The sequence below is a fragment of the Lagenorhynchus albirostris genome, chromosome 6, assembly GCF_949774975.1.
Source record: "Lagenorhynchus albirostris chromosome 6, mLagAlb1.1, whole genome shotgun sequence".
NCBI lineage: Eukaryota > Metazoa > Chordata > Mammalia > Artiodactyla > Delphinidae > Lagenorhynchus > Lagenorhynchus albirostris.
The window spans coordinates 117458456-117474203 of NC_083100.1; the positions used below are offsets into that span (position 1 = coordinate 117458456).

A 15748-nucleotide genomic window follows, 5' to 3' on the forward strand; every position below is an offset into this window, starting at 1 on the left:
TTTTTTTTGGCCGTACGCGGGCCTCTCACTGTTGTGGCCTCTCCCGTTGCAGAGCACAGGCTCCGGACGCGCAGGCTCAGCGGCCATGGCTCACGGGCCCACCCGCTCCGCGGCACGTGGGATCTTCCCGGACCAGGGCACAAACCCGCGTCCCCTGCAATGGCAGGCGGACTCTCAACCACTGCGCCACCAGGGAAGCCCAAGAGCTACCTTTTATTAGCACAGAAAAGAAGAGATGGAGCCAAACCCAAACAGTAGGGAGAAAGTGTAGCACATAGTTAAAGCAACCCTATTAAAAATCAGAATAGGCGGAATGAGCATGTGCAGTTTAAGTACGAACTGTGGTCTGAGTCATGGTGAGAAGCATATCTGTGCCTAATGTTTTCAGCAAGAAAGAGCAAATGAATATATGCTTGCTTTGTGTTCTGTTTGTTGTTATGTAACCAATTAAAGTCAAGGCTCTTACACTTAGAAGTGTTTTCTGAGTTAGGTTTGCTGCAGCCAAAAGAAAGAAAGAAAAAAAAACCCACACACAAAAATTACTGAAATTGCAGTCATATTTTGGGATGTTATAAATGCCCAAGACAGCTTTGAGAACAGGAGGAAAAGGAGAGAACTTGTGCAAGTATTTGCAGAGTTTCATTCTCTCATTACACATTTTTCAATCAACTTGTTATAATATCATTTATATGCATCCATTTAAAGTGTATAGATCTGGGGACTTCCCTGGTGGTCCAGTGGTAAAGAATCTGCCTTACAATGCAGTGGACATGGGTTCGATTCCTGGTCAGGGAACTAAGATCCCACATGCCGCAGGGCAACAGCCCACATGCCACAACTACTGAGCTTGCGCACCTCAAGAGCCTGCGTGCCCACATGCTCAGGAGTCCACGTGCCACAACTAGAGGAGGGAAAACCCACAGGCCACAACTAGAGAGAAGTCCACGTGCTGCAACGAAGAGCCCGTGCATCACAACGAAAAAGATCCCACATGCCTCAACGGAGGTCCCGCGTGCTGCAACTAAGACCCGATGCAGCCAAAAAAAAAAAAAAAAAGTGTACAGTTCTGAGCATTTTGACAAATGTATACATCCATGTAACTACACCATGATAAAAATCCTATTTCCTTTTCCCAAAGAAGTCCCTGACCCTCCCCAGTCCCTCCTCATCTTGAGGCAGGAGATAGATGGGCCCCAGGCTGAACAGCTGAGGTTTCTTCCCTGTGGACAGAAACTCCATAACAGCAGAGCGAGAGAGGAGGCTGGACCCTGCCCAGATAAGAGATTAAAAAAACCCATATATTCCTCGTTCTCAAAGAGACCTTCCCGACTACACATGTGCAGAAAGGCTCCTTGGGGGTCAAAAAGGGAGGGGGCGCCACCCCATAGTAGGTGATGTCAACCTTCCCACAGGCCTCTTCGCTAGAATCCACCTTGGCTAAGAGATGTGCCCACACTCATGGGAGGACCCTGAGATGTACCAAATACAGACTCAGAATCAGGCAAAGCAAGATGACTGGCCAAAGGAAACCTGGAAGAAATGCCCCATAAAATTGACTCAAACTACCATGAGGGCGTGACTTTCTCTCTGAGTCCGCCCGTGTGTCTATCCACATGTACCCTTTTTCCTCCTAATAAACACTTCACTTGCTTCACTACTTTCCATCTGTATGTGGAAATGCATTTCTACACAGCTGACGGGCCAGGGCCTTGTCACTGGCCACTGGTCCCTGGTGGTCTAGTGGCTAGGATTCAGCGCTCTCACAGCTGCGGCCTGACCTCAGACTCTGGCGGGGAACAGAAAGCCCGCTTCAAGCCTCTGCAGGCCGAGGCCACCCGAGACCCTCTTCCTCCCTGTGCCCTGTTTCTGCCACACAGTCTAGATTTGCCTTTTCTAGTTTCAGATGACCAGAATATGCAGTATGTACTCTTTGGGGGCTGGCTTCTTTCTCTCAGCATAATACTCTAGAGATTCATCCATGTATCTTGGTTGCAGCATGTATTATACATACAACAACACCTTGAACTTTGTGATAACACTGTACCCAGCATTCAGTTCTCAGACGCTCCAAAGATTCCCCAGTCCTGGAGTAGGACAACCACTTGGCCCTGCGTCTAGCTAAGGCTCCTTCGCACAAACTTGGTACAGAGGCTGTTCACTCAACCAGCCCTTCCCAAGCACAGATTCTGAGGACTTGTCATTAGAGGTTTCTCAAAATAAAATTGCTTTTAATCCTCTTTACCTGAAAGGAGAAAAGCAGACAAACACCAAAGCATGTGATGTGTGAGGTATTTAAGCTACAGGGTAGATTCAGAAAATCGGAAATAATATGATACTATAGTTTCGAATATGTCGCAAAGCAGAAAGGAGCTGGGAATAGGAAAGGAAACATTAAAAGTCAAACCATTTGGAAAGCAGGGCTGTGTGGTGGCCACGTGATATCCAAGAAGAGGGAGGAATTAGGGAAGCCCTGGTCTCCCCCAAGTCCACTGCAGGCACGTGCTCCCGTGGTCCAACTCCCAGGTGGCAGGCCCCTCACTGCGGCAGGAACAACAGTCTCTGGCCTACAGAGACTTCTGCTTCTGCTCAGTAACTCCTGCCGTCAAGAGCACCTCCGTTCCCTCACCTCGCCGACCTGTTATTAAACTGGGAAGGGACCCCTTGACCATAGAGCGTTTCCTCAGCTCTGTCATAGCTCGATGTCACCTCACAGACTCATATGGGCATCAATATTCACGTTTCAGGCCCAGAGAATTCCAAAGTCCCAAATTCCAAATGACCAATGATCTGGACATTGACTACGCCAAGATGTCAGAGGTCTCACTCCTGACCCCACCCCCTGCTCAGCATGGTGACCCAGGACACTGCCAGTTAAAGGAACTGTACTCCCTGCCTTGGTCTTGATGAGAGTCAAGCCTTTCTTTGACTTCCAGGTATGCTGGCAAGAGGTCTCACTCTGTTTCAACGAAAATAAAAAGCCTTTGATGGGGACAGGGTTGGGGGGACCCCTCTAAACTCTCTCAGATTACAAAATTGGTATAGTCTGTGCAAGATCACTGGAAATCCAGCTTTAATATTCCTTAAAGTGTTTAAATGCTGAATATGAAGAGTACCTTTTTTAAAAAAGCATTTGATTTGGTTGAATATTAGATTCTAAATCTTATGAAGAAAGGTTTTTTTGCCCCCTGAGCTGTTTCAGGAGTAATTCTCAAGTACATAATTTCTCAGCACAAATCCATATAATTTCACGGTTATCCCTCAGGGATGGTCTGGGGGTTGAATCTACAGGCAAAAGTGTTCTTTTTGCTGAAGCTGAGTTATTTCTGGGGTTAGGGGTGGGTCAGATTTGAATGTTTTTAAGCAGAAAAGCTCTCTTTATTTTGTCACAGGCCTGGCACTTCCTAATTGTCTTATCTCTATAATTTTGTGAGGCTTCAGACACTAGGGCAAGGTGTTTGGACTTTCTCCTGTAAGAAACTGAGAGCTGCACGCAGCGGGTGTTTGCACAGAGGGATGAAGTCGTTCCAGACAATACATTAGGGAGTTGAGAATGGTGTGGACAAATGGGCCAAATGGGCTCCAGCACCCTGCCCCAACCCTCCTGACTTTCACTTCTTCCCTCACCTTCAGTCACGGGGCAACAAACCTCTCTCCATCAGAATTCCTGCCCCCATCCCCCAGAGCACCCCATCGTCTTCCCTTTTCAAACTCCTCAGTAATACAATTTACATTTTATCTCCACACTTCCTCATCTCCCAGTCTTTAAAAAACATTAGTATTTGATGACAAGACATATCCCTTCTAAATACAAATTCAGTTGCAAGCCATTAGTTTTAATAGGTGGTATTTGCATTATCTTGCAGTTCTATTGTTTTTCTAACTTCCATTATGATTTGCTCTCTGACCCATAATTTATTTAGAAGTAGGTTTTGGTTATCTTTTTGTTTCTGATTTCTATTGAATTACATTGTAATCAGAGTGGTCTGTATGATTCTTTGAGATTAGTTGAAACTGGCTTTATGGCACAGTACAAGCTCCTGTTGAAACCACGGGTAATCATTAGTTAAATCCGTGTCACTTGTAATCTGCCTTCATTAATCAAAGTCATTTTAATTGTTTCTACAAAAGACTTGCATTTCCTCCCAGTGGCAATAAGCCTAAACAGTAAGATGTTTGCCTGGTTGTTTTGCAGAGTCAGCTGTCTAGTTGAAGCTGAGCTGGTTAAGACTGCATGGGACCCCGACCCTTCAACGGGACCTGCTCCAGTGTCCGCTCAGTGACCTTTTGAATCTGCAGAGGCGGGCAGCTTAGTTATGGCTGCACAGAGCTGCGATTATCACACCTTTTCCCAATCACCTTTCCCCACACTGTATTCTTTAGCCCCTAAATACCCCGAGGCCAGCTTTCGGGAGGCGGATTTGAGATTTGGTCTGCAGTCTTCACGCTTGGCTGCCTGACAAAATAAACGAATAAACAGTCTCTTAGGGCTTTCCTGGTGGCGCAGTGGTTGAGAGTCCGCCTGCCGGTGCAGGGGACACGGGTTCGTGCCCCGGTCCGGGAAGATCCCACATGCCGCGGAGCGGCTGGGCCCGTGAGCCGTGGCCGCTGAGCCTGCGCGTCTGGAGCCTGTGCTCCGCAACAGGAGAGGCCACAGCAGTGAGAGGCCCGCGTACAGCAAAAAAAAAAAAAAAAAAAAAAAAAAAGGTATTCTTGTGGAAACAACCTAAACACTCATCAACTGAGGAACAGATAAGCAAAGTGTGGCCTATCTATACAATGGAACAATGAGAGGCCAGCGTACCGCAAAAAAACCCCCCCAAAAAACAAAAAAAAAACCAGTCTTCTGCTGCAAACCTCCCGTCAGCGTTTTGGCTTGCTGGCAGACGGCAAAACGGACCTGGTTCTGTAACACTGTTTCATAAGTGTTCCATGGGTGTTTGAAAAGATCGTGTATTCGCTGCTTGTTCATTCAGGATTTAATAATAGCTCATCAAGCTTGTTCAGTGTTAAATCCTTGTCAAATCCTCATAATTTGACTAGTTTTTCATTTGCTATTAAGTACGTTGAAATCACCCCCTGTAGTGCTGCGTTTGTCAATTTCCTCTTTTAATTCTGTCATCTTTCAGTTGACACGTTTCAGTGTTATGTTAGTAGGTGCATAAACAACTTCTGGCTCTTTTTATTATTTCTTAGTAACTCTCTTTATCCCTAATAAAAGTTTCTACTTTCAAGGCTGTCTTCTCTAATAAACCTACATCAACTTTCTTTGGGTTAGTATTTGCCTAGTATATATTTTTCCATTCTTTTTTTTCCAGTCTTTCTATGTTCCTTAGGTGTGTTTTTCATAACTAACATATAGCTGGGTTTTCAAGATCCAACATTTCAATTACTTAACCAGAGAGTTTAACCAGCGAGCATTTATTTGGGTTTCTATCTATCACCGTAGTTCATTGTTTTTAGCTCCACCCCCCCTTTTTTTCCCCTGGGAATTTCCTTTTTTTTTTTTTTTTAATGTGAACTCAACCGTGGTTTGTTTAAGAGCATATGTTTAAAGGAATGTAGAGCTCTGAGAAACTGCTCCCGGGCTATAGTCCTCATTTTGCCCCAAATGAAACTTAGCTCACAGCTCTGACGCTATGCATTTTTCTAAGTTGACACTGCCTTCCTTTCTTTCTTCTCTCCTCCTTCTGTCCCTTCCTTCCTCCCCTCCCTTTCACTATCTTTTCTACAACCTTATTGAGGTATAATTGACATAAGTAACTGCACATATTTCAAGTGTACAGTTAAAGTTTGTGTGAAACCGTCATACATCTGTGAAACCATGACCACGAGCAAGATAGTGAACATTTGTCTTGCTTCCAAAAGTTCCCTCATGCTTCTTTATAATCCCTCCCTCTCATCTCCCCTCCATCCCCAGGCGATCTTTATCTGCTTTCTGCTACTATAGATTAATTTGTATTTTCTAGAATTCCATATAAATGGAATCATACAGTATGTATTTTTTGTCCGGCTTTTTTCACTCAGCACAATTATTTTGAGATTCATCTATGTTGCATGTGTCAATAACTGGTTTTATTGCTAAGTAGTGTCCACTCACCTGCTGAGGGACATTTGAGTTGTTCCCAGTTTTTGGCTTTTCAAATAATGCTGTACAATTCTGTACAGACATGTGCTTCATTTCTCTTGAGTCAATACTGAGGACTGGAATGACTGGGCCATATGGTAGGGGTATATGTTTAATTTCTTAAGAAACTGCAAACTGTTCTCCATCCCCTTTTACACCACCCCCAGCAATATATGACAGTCCAGATGTTCCACTCCCTTACCCACCTCTGCTATCGTCAGTTTTGTTAATTTTAGCCATCCTAGTATGTGTGAAGCAGTATCACATTGTGGTCTTAATTTGCATTTCCCTAATGACATATGATGTTGAGCATCTTTTTGTATGCTTTTTTCTATCTGTACATCTTCTCTGTGAAGTGTCAGTTCAGGTTTTTTGCCCACTAAAAAATACTGGGTTGTGTTCTTATTGAGTTGTAAGAATTCTTTATATATCCTAGATACAAGTCTTTTGTTGGATATATGTTTTGCAAATAGCTTCGTCCAGCCTGCAGCTTGCCTTTTTATTAACAATGTTTTTTAAAAGCAAAAGGTTTTAATTGTGATGAAACCCAATGCATGGATTTCTTTTTTTCAGATCATGTTTTTTGTGTGTGTCTAATTTTAAAAACTTTGCAACCTAAAGTCACTAACTTTTTCCTGTCATTTCTTCTAGACTGTGGTAGACAGAATAATGCCCCTTTTCACTGAAGGATGTCCATGTTCTAATCTCTTCTGGAGGCTATGAATGCCTAGGGCAAGAGGGACTTTGCAGATATGATTATGTTAAAAATCTTGAGGAGATTATCCTGGATTATCTGGGTGGGCCCAATGTAATCACAAGAATCCTTATAAGAGAAACACCGAGGCAGGAGAGTCAGGAAAGGAGATGTGATGAGGGAAGCAGAAATCAGAGTGACCCAAGGAGGGGCTACAAACCAAGCAATGTGGGCAGCTTCCAGAAGCTGGAAAAAGCAAGTAAATGGATTCTCCCCTAAGAGATTAGATCTCAAATGTTATCACAACAAAAAAAGAAATGAAAATTCGCCCCCTAGAGTCTCCAGGAAGGAGCATGGCCCTACTGACACCTTGACTGTGGCCCAAGTGATTGTCTGACAGTGCGAGTGTGTAGCAGCGTGGCATGAACAGGAGGCCCGTGTAACACATAACCATGACGCCTTCTAGAAAAAGGACCTGGGCTTCTCTAGGGGCAGAGGTCTGTTTTTCTCTCTTGCCTTAGTCTACATTTCTGTCAATGGCTCCACAACACCAAGTGTGCTTATCTTACTAGATTTTGGGGAAGATGAAGTAAGGATATCAGAGCCCTCTGAAAATTCTAAATATTCTCCTAAACTGTAAGATATATTGACCACCTCATGTTAACCATGGAGACTAAACACCCCATTCTGTCAGTTCTGTTCACACCAGCTTGCTCACAAATACCTTGGGGACAGAAATTATATATCTTGCTATCATATGTCTTGTTATCCCCCATAGTACCTAGCAGAGGCTTGGTACAGAGTAAACACAAAGAAAATATTGGAGAAATCTAGACCTATACAGAATCACCACTGCAACGATGATTATTATAACTCTGTGGCTGTGAGCATATAAGCATTTTATATCCACAGGACATTTTCCCAAATGTGATATTCAAAGGTACATTGATTTACATGCACGTCTTCCAATTATTGTGTGCACTAGAACTGTGCCAACAGATACAGTATCTTCTTGTTTTGAGTTTTCCAATTTGTGTGAGAATATTTTAATACAGAAATGAAATATTTTATTATTCTACTTGAGAAGTTTTTGTTGCTGTTTTTGTGGGTTTTGTTTGTTTGATTTTTTGTTTTCTTTAGGAAACTCACTCAAATAATTGGAATTAAACTGCAGTTCCTTTGAAGCCTCTGGCGAGAGGGGTGACTGTCCTCAAGGTCGTCTTCTGGTGGTTCAGGAGGCACTGTGATCCCTCCAGGGCATAGCTCAGGGCATGGCACACGAATGGTAAGATTTTTCCAGTAAATGTTTGTCAGGTGAATAAAGAAACATAGGGCAGTGACAGTTACACGGTGTGGGGTGGGGAGAGGCTAAAGCAGAACCAGAGGAAAGTTGAGGAGGTCAGAGGTACCCAGAAGGTTTTTTCTTGCCTTAGTTTCGGAGCAAGTTTCCGTATTACCCACAGTCACATTCGCTCACTTAGCAAACCTCACTCCTCACAAAAGTCTGACATTTGAACCTGAGCTAATCAGGTTTATCTTTCACTCTTTGAAAGATGCGGGTTTCCAGGTCAATTATTCACACTGACAAGGGTCCAAGGAGGATGTATTATTCCCTACACTGTCCAAGGACTCAGGCAGTCTCTACCTCATTGCACCTAAAGTACATACTTCTCACCCATTTGTTAGACAAGGTGACAGGACTTCTACCTGGAAGTCCTTTCAGGCAGTCAATATGAGTTACAATATGATCCTGGGAGTATTACTATTATGTTTATTTAAGAATATTTCTAGAATCCCAAGTGGCCTTTCCCCTTAAGTAGCCCCAATTCTGTACTCTCAGCCTGGATTTCCACATACACCAGAAACTATTTTCAAAGGTCCTGTAGTTATCTGCTGCTTTGTCTGATTTTTCTGGGAGAGCACGGATGCATTTGCCAAATTCTGGATTCAGGGTTGCTTAAGAAGTTGCCGTTTACTAGGAACTACTACGGGCCAGAAACTGCATCAATAAAAGACACACAAAACAAAGGCCCTCCTATCAGAGCAGCTGTGAACTAACAAGGGAACAAGCACTACACAACTAGCAAGGGTGCAATGGTACAAACAAGAACTGTCCACACATAGGCAAATGAGTAATTTCAGGGTGAGGAGGGTCTCAAAGGGTGTACATTTGAGCTGTGATGTGAGCGATGACGTTTCATGGGCACCAGGGGGAGAAGTGTGAAATGGGGAGTTGATGAGTGAGTAAGGCCACCACGGGGCCAAGTCGCAAACACTGGTCCTCAGGGCTCTCCATTTTTTCTAAGGCAAGTCTTTGGTACCACACCTCTTTCTTATCATTTAACACATCGCGTTGCACTCATCAGTGTCATTTAATAATATCAAAGGCTGGAGGTGCCCAGGGAACCAAGCAGACGTCGTCACTGCCCCCCATGACACACACAAACACCAAACAAGGACACACGCATGTGTAACTACAAGTTGAGAGGTGGGCTAGGAAGTGAGAAAGCCCAAGAGGTTAGGGAAGGGCTCTGCAGGGGTGATTAAGCAGAGTCATGCTTAATGATTAAGCTGAGCAGGGCCAGCCCTGGGAATGGGTGGGGAAGAGAACATTCCAGGCTGGGGGACAGGCCTGTGTGAAGACTCTGAGGTCCAGACACCTCGGCTCTAGGGAACCAAAAGAGTGGGCCACTGTGACCTCATGGTGAGGGGAAAAAGAGGCAAAGGCCGGTACTGTGGGTCTCATAGGTGGGTTGAGGAGTTGGATTTTGTTCTGAGTTCAAAGAGGAAACCAATAAAGAGTTTTAAACAGGGAGTACCATGATGTGGAATGTCTTTAAAGTCACCCTGGGTGCTGTGAGGCCAGCCAGAAAGTTACCATAGTCATTCAGTTTTCTTCTCTATTATGCTCTGGTGTCTCAAGGACAGGTGGGCCCCCAAACTCTTGCACCACTGAGTAACCCAAGTTGTCAGAAAGTAGCCCAGATTCCCTCCCCAGTGGGAAGAGGGCATTTAATCACAACTTTGAGGGGTTAAAAAAAATCAGTGACTCTCCTTGTGATGAGAATTTGCAGTTGTGACAAACTATTGCCACTGACATCCTGGGTGACTTTAGGTGGCTTACGTCCTCTTTCTGCACCTAAGCATCCTCATTTGTAAAGGAAGGCACACGAGTAGATTAGCATTTTAAAAACTGCATTCTGACTGCACCTTCTGCCCTGATATGAAAGTGAGTTCAAAGGAGCATCACTCTACCCTTATAATGAAAAAGCCAAATTAGTCTCACATTCATAACTATTATGCAGCCATCACAGAGCTAAGGTTGCAGAGCAAACTACTGGTCCCAAAATATGCAGAAAGACAGGCATCTGCAGGGAGAGGGGAAATCCAGACATTCAAGGCCAGTATCAAGTGATCTAACATAGGCATAATTGGAATCTTAGAAGGAGAAGAGAGAGAGAATAGGCCAGAAGAAATACTTGAAGCAGTAAGTCCAATAATTTCCCCATATTAGCCATAGATATTAAAACCACAGATCCATACAGTTCAAAAAGGATAAACACAAAAGAAAAAAAGTTCACACTTAGGCATATCATACTCAAACTGTTGAAAACAAAAGTCAAAAAGAAAATCTTGAAAACAGCTAAAGTAAAAAGAAACAATACATAGAGAAAAAAAAAGATAAGCATTAAAGCAAAAATTTTATCAGAAACCATGCAAGCCAGGAGACAATGGAGTGACATCTTTAAGCAGCTGAAAGAAAAAAATATATTCAGCAAAAGAATCTTTCAAATATGAATAAGACTTTCTCAGACTAACTGAAACCAAGGGAATTAATTTCCAGCAGACCCACTGTATAAGCAATGGTAAAAGTTCTTCAGGCAGATGGAATATGATAGCAGACTGAAACCTGGATCTACACAAAGGAATGAAGAGTGCAAACCAGGAATAGAGAGAACGTTCTTAACCTGATAAAGGTTAACTACAAAAAACATACTTAGTGTTAAAACCTGAGTGCTTTCTCCCTAAGACCTCAGCAAGGCAGGATGCTTTCTCTCACCACACCTAGTCAACATTGAATGTTGAAATCTTAGCCAGTGTAATAAGACAATAAAAAGAAATAAAAGGAATGCAGATTAAAACGGAAGAAACTGAACAGTCTATGTGTAATTTTCTATATAGAAAATCCCAAAGAAATTAAAAAAGAAACCTCCTAGAATTAATAGGTGAGTTTAGCAAGGTGGTAAGATATAAGATCAAGAAACAAAATAAATTGCATTTCTATACACTAGGGGTGAGCAATTAGAATATGAAATTAAAAAACTGCATTTACAATAGTAGCCAAAAATTATATCCCTAGCTATAAATCTAATGAAATATATTCAGGATCTATATACTGGTATTTCATCAGCATGGCTTTTTTTTTTTTTTTAGCATGGCTTTTTAATCAGCACGGGTGAAAGAAATCAAAGAAGACCTAAATAAAAAAAGAGAATATGGTGTTTATGGATTTCAAGATTTAATATTACTTAATGTAATTACTTAATATTAAGTAATATTGCTATTATTAAGAAGCCAATTCTCCCCAATTTGGAACAATCTGAGTAACAAAATAAATAACCATATTATTGAATTATAACCCAAAGGATAGAATAATTACCCATAAGCCCATATTGATGTGAATAAGTGACTGAATATCAGGGGAGAAGAGTAAGCTCTTCCTTGCAGAAAAATTCCAATTAATAAATGTGGAAGGAATGATGAAAATAGAAAATCACTATTACAGCACCAGTAAGAGTTGCGTCAGGGAATATCTACAATGAACACTAAAATTATGTGTTAAGAAGCGATCAAAAGGGTCATACTTTGACTGAGTAATCTCACTTGAGAGATTCTACCTTAAGGAAAGATTCTGCAATGCGACATGTTCATGGAAGTGCTATTTAGAAAATTTAAAAAGGGAAATAATTTGTGTTCAACAATAGGAAAATGGCTAATCAAATTAAACAATATGCACTCAATGGAAAATTACACAGCCATAAAAATTTAATTAATAAAGGCTATTGAATAGTAGAAGAAATATATAATAATGCAGGCTAGAATTTTATGTATTATATGATTATAAATCATTAAAAAAATACAAACTAACAAACAAAAAAACCCTGAAATGAAATATACCAAAGAAACAACATTTTTGTTACAGTCAAAATTATTTCTTCTTCAAAACTGTCACATCAAGTTGGTTACATTACCATTTTATAATTTTAAAATATTTGGAAAAAATTTGATTCCTTTTATGTAATATGAATTATAGGTAATTCTGTTGTTAATAATTCAAATAGACCTTCAGCTCCAGTAGAAAGGGCCTTCTACCTTCCCCATAGTGCTTAGTTGCAAGTCCTGATATGCAGAATAATCTCAACCGATATTTGCATACTGATTGATTTCCAATATTCATAGCTATAGGTGTCACCTCAAGAGTGTATAGTGCTTGTTTCTCTTCAGGTGACAGCTTTGATCTCAACAGTGGGGAACCAGGACTCCCAACCCCGCCTGGCAGTAATGAGGTGGATCTCTCCATCCCCTGCTAGAGTAGGGCCAAAGGAGGTCTGCTAAGTCACAAGGTTTAAATAAGGTCTAGAGTTTGTTCCTGAGTTTTCTTTTTATCTCCCAAATATTCTGGGCTGGGAACCTGGAACCATCAACAGGCAGAAAGAAAGGAAGGAAAGAAGGGAGGGAGGGAGATGGGGAGGAGAGAAGGATGAAGGAAGAGAAGGAGAAAAGTTTGCTCTGCTTCATTTGTGTGTTTATGGAGGTGACTGAGTGATGGCACAGAGAGGCTAATGCCATTGAAAGAAGATTTAGATTATGTACAGCTTCCAAGAGAAAGAGGCACACCATGCCACAGAGGGCCACATGGGGAAGCACCAGTGTTGGTCAGGAGGCAGAAGGAGCAAGGGGAACGCCTAGGCTAGAGCCTTTATTGAGGTTTCTGAGAGAAAGACAGGACAAAATAAACAGCTTAGGACTGGCAAGTTTGAATAATTACAGCAGGCTCTGGGATAGTGGTTGGCCCTGAGGTGATTTAGGGCAGGGAGAATATTGGCTTAGTATGTGAGAGTTTGATAAGGAGGTGGTCCAGAGCATGGGCTCTGGATCTTAGGGAAGGTGTATACAACTTTGGCCATTAGTTTGGTCCTATAATTAATGGATGCCAAATAGAAAAATCCAGAATCTAAGAAAACACAGGACACTCTCTGTCCAAAGTTCCAGGAAGGGAAAGCCCAGCAGGGTCTTAGCAGGAAAATCTATCCCCAGTGGCAGCAGTGTCCTGACTTGCCTACAACAGTAGCCACAAAAGATCCCAGGTACGCCAAGCCATGACCTCCCCATCCCTCAACTATCAGCAAGAACAGGCCAATCTGTCAACAGCAGAACCTGGGCAAGCCAAACCACCCCCTGCCACACAACTGCCAGGAGCAGGTGTACCCTCTGCCTGCGCAGGTGGTGTCAACAGTCCTGGTGTCTTCTGGTCCTCTACCCAGCACCAGAAAGCAACACAGCTCTGGTATCTTCCAATCCCCCACCCAACAGCAGAGAACCTCCCAGACCCCATGGCTTCAGCCCTTCCCAGGGGCAGAAGATGTCCCAGGTAGGCACTTCTTTCTACCAATGGCAATGGCAGAGATAGAGTGAGAAGCCCACTGGCACTGGGTAGCTGGAGAACAGCCAGGGGAAGTGCTCTCTGTTCTATGGGTTGGGATTCCCACACTCACCTAACAATGCCAGGAAGCCCAGGGCAGCACTAATAGAGATCAAGGGAGAGCTCAAGCAGAAGAATGAAGCAAATCAGAATAGCATTGCGAAAGCTCAGAAAACTAAACTGTCATTGGAACTGCAGCCAATAAAATAGGCCAGACCTACATACTAAATCTGAACAGGGCAGGGGGCTTCCCTAGTGATGCAGTGGTTAAGAACCCACCTGCCAATACAGGGGACACGGGTTCAAGCCCTGGTCCAGGAAGATCCCATATGCCATGTAGCAACTAAGCCCTTGTGCCACAACTGCTGAGCCTGTGCTCTAGAGCCCACAAGCCACAACTACTGAGCCCACGTGCCACAACTACTGAAGCCTGTTGCCTAGAGTCTGTGTTCTGCAACAAGAGAAGCCACCGCAATGAGAAGCCCGTGCACCACAACAAAGAGTAGCCCCCGCTCGCCACAACTAGAGAAAGCCTGTGCAGAGCAACGAAGACCCAACACAGCCAAAAAAATAAATAAATAAATAAATTAATTAATTAAAAAAAACTAAATAGCGCAAATTGTTGCTAAAAGAGATTTAAATAGGATCAAGAGTCTCTTAACATGAGGCTCTTCCTGAAGATGGTGGCATAGGAGGGTGTGGAGTTCATGTCTCCTCACAAGTAGGGCACCTGCTAGGTGCTTATGGGGGACCTCGGACACCTAAGGGGATGGGCGTAATCCTTGTGTGACCAGGTAGGACATGGGAGGGAAGGAGAGATGGAAGAAAAGTGGAGGTGGGACGGGACCAGCGCCCTTGAGTGGGGGCTGGGGGAGAGAAGAGGTTCCTACGCTCAGGGGGCCCACTCACGGCGAGGGGATCAGCAGGCATGGACAGGGACCTTTGGGGGACTGGGGGATGGGAGGGGAATGAGGCCAGTGTCACCCCTGCCCACTTGGGCCCTGGCAATCCTGCTGGAGTCCCGGGCCTGAACCCCACCCTGGGGCTCCCACAGGCTGCGTGGTTCCCAGGCCTAAGCCCCCCAACCAAGGCCTCTTCCAGCTGTGTGGGTCTCGGGCCTGAGCCCCGCCACCAAGGCCTCTTCTGGCCACACAGGTCCCAGGCCTGAGGCCCCCCTGATCCCCCTCCGGCCACATGGGTCCCACCTGAACCCCGCCACTGCCAAAGCCTCTTCTGGCCATGCGAGGCCTGGGCCTGAGTCCTGCCCCTGCCGTGGACTCTTCCAGCCGCATGGGTCCTGGCAGACCTGAGTACTGCCACCCACAAGGCCTCCGTGGGCCAAGCGGGTTTTGGTGGGCCTGAGCACCGCTCCCCATCAAAGCCGCCTCTGGCCGTGCAGGTCCAGGCAGAACGAATGCAGCTCCACCTCCAAGGCCTCTTTCAGCTGTGCTGGTGTCTGTGGGCACGCCTATGGAGGCCTGCGCCCCAGCTGGCCTGCGTGGGCATATGTGCTCCGGGCCAGCTTCAGGAACAGATGCTGGTAAGAGGAGCACACGCAGAAGTGGGGCTGACACGGCAGGTCCAGAGACCTACCTAGAGGTCTTGGAGCCCTACTGGAGAGGTGGGGGTTGGCTGTGGCTCACTGTGGGGACAAGGACACTGATAGAGGAGGCACAGGGAATTTTTTAAGGTTTAAAATTTTTTTTATTCTTATCTTTTATTCAATTGTGTTTTTATTTATTTATATTCATATTATTATTATTATGTTTGCTGTTGTGGTTCTGTTTTGTTTTGCCGCTGTTTCATTTTTATTGTTATGTTTTCTAATATATTTTAAGATTTTTCCAATTTTACTTCACATTTTATTCTTTGTTATGGTTCTGCTCTTTTCTGTTTGTTGCTTTCTTTTGTTTTTTTTTGCCATGCTGCGTGGCATGTGGGGTCTTGGTTCCCAGGCCAGGGGTTGGGCCTGAGATCCTGTGGTGGGAGCAACGAGTCCAAGCCACTGGACTAATAGAGAACTTCAGGCCCCAGGGAATATTAATTGGTGTGGGCTCTCCCAGAGGTCCTCATCTCGGCAGTAACACCTGGCTCCACCCAATTGCCTGAAAAATCCAGTGCTGGACACCTCAACCATAAAAAGAAACGAAATTGAGTTATTTGTAGTGAGGTGGATGGACCAAGAATCTGTCATACAGAGTGAAGTAAGTCAGAAAGAGAAAAACAA

General features: G+C 44.0%; 1 protein-coding gene and 1 pseudogene across 1 annotated transcript in view; one reads left to right on the forward strand and one right to left on the reverse strand.

Annotated features, from left to right (window-relative positions):
* LOC132522444 (uncharacterized) overlaps positions 1 to 15748 on the reverse strand; it is a 255962-nt gene that overhangs the window by 143933 nt on the left and 96281 nt on the right.
* The window catches only part of LOC132521928 (acyl-coenzyme A diphosphatase NUDT19-like), a 56888-nt pseudogene continuing 43915 nt past the window's right edge, over positions 2776 to 15748 (forward strand).